Source organism: Perca flavescens, chromosome 19, assembly GCF_004354835.1.
Source record: "Perca flavescens isolate YP-PL-M2 chromosome 19, PFLA_1.0, whole genome shotgun sequence".
Lineage (NCBI taxonomy): Eukaryota > Metazoa > Chordata > Actinopteri > Perciformes > Percidae > Perca > Perca flavescens.
Window position 1 is genome coordinate 6,513,640 of NC_041349.1, and position 2,500 is coordinate 6,516,139.

Genomic DNA, 2,500 nt, shown 5'->3' on the forward strand with positions numbered 1-2,500 from the left:
CAGGCCCAGACGGTGGGCTCGCCGGCGAGCGCCTGGTGGCCGGGTTTGCCACGGAGCCCGCCGGGCACAGCCCGAACAAGCTACGTGGCAACTCCTCTCCATCCCATGGGCCCCACCACCTGTGGAGGAACCGTTGGGTCGGGTGCGATGCCACATGGGTGGCAGTGAAGGTCAGGGGCCTCGACGGACCAGACCCGGGCAGCAGACGCTGGCTCTGGGACGTGGAACGTCACCTCTCTGTGGGGGGAAGGAGCCGGAACTGGTGCGGAGGTGGAGCGCTACCGGTTAGATCTGGTGGGGCTTACCTCACGCACAGTCTTGGTTCTGGAACCATACTCCTGGATAGGGGTTGGACTCTTTTCTTCTCCGGAGTTGCCCAGGGGTGTGAGGCGCCGGGCGGTGTGGGGATACTACAAGCCCCGGCTGGCGCCGCTGTGTTGGAGTTTACCCCGTGGACGAGAGGGTCGCCCCCACGCCTGCGGGTTGTGGGGGAAAACTCTGACTGTTGTTTGTGCATATGCACCAAACAGGAGTTCGGAGTATTCGGCCTTCTTGAGACCTTGACTGGAGTCCTGCATGGGGCTCCAGTGGGGACCCATTGTTCTGCTGGGGGACTTCAACGCACACGTGGGCAATGATGGAGACACCTGAGAGGCGTGATTGGGAGGAACGGCCTCCCTGATCTAAACCAGAGTGGTTGTTTGTTGTTGGACTTCTGTGCTAGTCATGGATTGTCTATACCTAACACCATGTTCGAACATAGGGATGCTCATAAGTGTACCTGGTACCAGAGCACCCTAGGCCGAAGGTCAATGATCGATTTCATAATCGTTTCATCTGATCTGAGGCCGTATGTTTTGGACACTCGGGTGAAGAGAGGGGCAGAGCTGTCAACCGATCACCATCTGGTGGTGAGTTGGGTCAGAGGGTGGGGGAAGACTCTGGACAGACCTGGTAAGCCCAAACGTGAAGTGCGGGTAAATTGGGAACGCCTGAGGAGGCCCCTGTCCAACAGACTTTTCAACTCACACCTCCGGGCGGAGCTTTTCATGCATCCCTGTGGAGGCTGGGGGCATTGAACCCGAGTGGACAATGTTCAAAGTTTCCATTGCTGAAGCTGCAGCGAGGAGCTGTGGTCTTAGGGTCTTAGGTGCCTCAAGGGGCGGTAACTCCACGAACACCGTGGTGGACAACGGTGGTCAGGGAAGCCGTCCGATTGAAGAAGGAGTCTTTCCGGGATATGTTATCCCGGAGGACCCGGAGGCAGTTGCAGGGTACCGGCGAAGGGCTGGCGGGCTGCAGCCTCTGCCGTGAAAGAGGCAGAGCAGCGGGTGTGGGAGAAGTTTGAGAAGACATGGAGAAGGACTTTCGGTCGGCACCAAAGTGCTTCTGGAAAACTGTTCGCCACCTCAGGAGGGGGAAGGGGAACCATCCAAGCTGTGTACAGTAAGGATGGGACACTGTTGACCTCAACTGAGGAGGTAATAGGCGGTGGAAGGAGCACTTTGAGGAACTCCTGAACCGACTAATACGCCCTCTATGTTAGAGGCAGAGCTGGAGGATAATGGGGATTGTCGCCGATTTCCCAGGCGGAAGTCACTGATGTAGTCAAACAACTACACAGTGGCAAAGCCCCGGGATTGATGAGATCCGTCCAGAAATGCTCAAGGCTCTGGGTGTGGAGGGGCTGTCCTGGTTGACACGCCTTTTCAACATTGCGTGGAAGTCTGGGACGGTGCCAAAGGAGTGGCAGACTGGGGTGGTGGTTCCCTTTAAAAAGGGGGGACCAGAGGGTGTGTGCCAATTATAGGGGTATCACACTTCTCAGCCTCCCTGGTAAAGTCTACTCCAAGGTGTTGGAAAGGAGGGTTCGGCCGATAGTCGAACCTCGGGTTGAGGAGGAACAATGCGGATTCCGCCCTGGTCGTGGAACAACGGACCAGCTCTTCACTCGCAAGGATCCTGAGGGAGCCTGGGAGTATGCCCAACCGGTCTACATGTGTTTTGTGGATTTGGAGAAGGCGTATGACCGGGTCCCCGGGAGATACTGTGGGAGGTGCTGCGGGAGTATGGGGTGAGGGGGTCTCTTCTCAGGGCCATCCAATCTCTGTACAACCAAAGCGTAGAGCTGTGTCCGGGTTCTCGGTAGTAAGTCGGACTCTTTTCAGGTGAGGGTTGGCCTCCGCCAGGGCTGCGCTTTTGTCACCAATCCTGTTTGTAGTATTTATGGACAGGATATCGAGGCGTAGTCGGGGTGGGGAGGGGTTGCAGTTTGGTGGGCTGGGGATCTCATCGCTGCTCTTTGCAGATGATGTGGTCCTGATGGCATCATCGGCCTGCGACCTTCAGCACTCACTGGATCGGTTCGCAACCGAGTGTGAAGCGGTTGGGATGAGGATCAGCACCTCTAAATCTGAGGCCATGGTTCTCAGCAGGAAACCGATGGAATGCCTTCTCCAGGTAGGGAATGAGTCCTTACCCCAAGTGAAGGAGTTCAAGT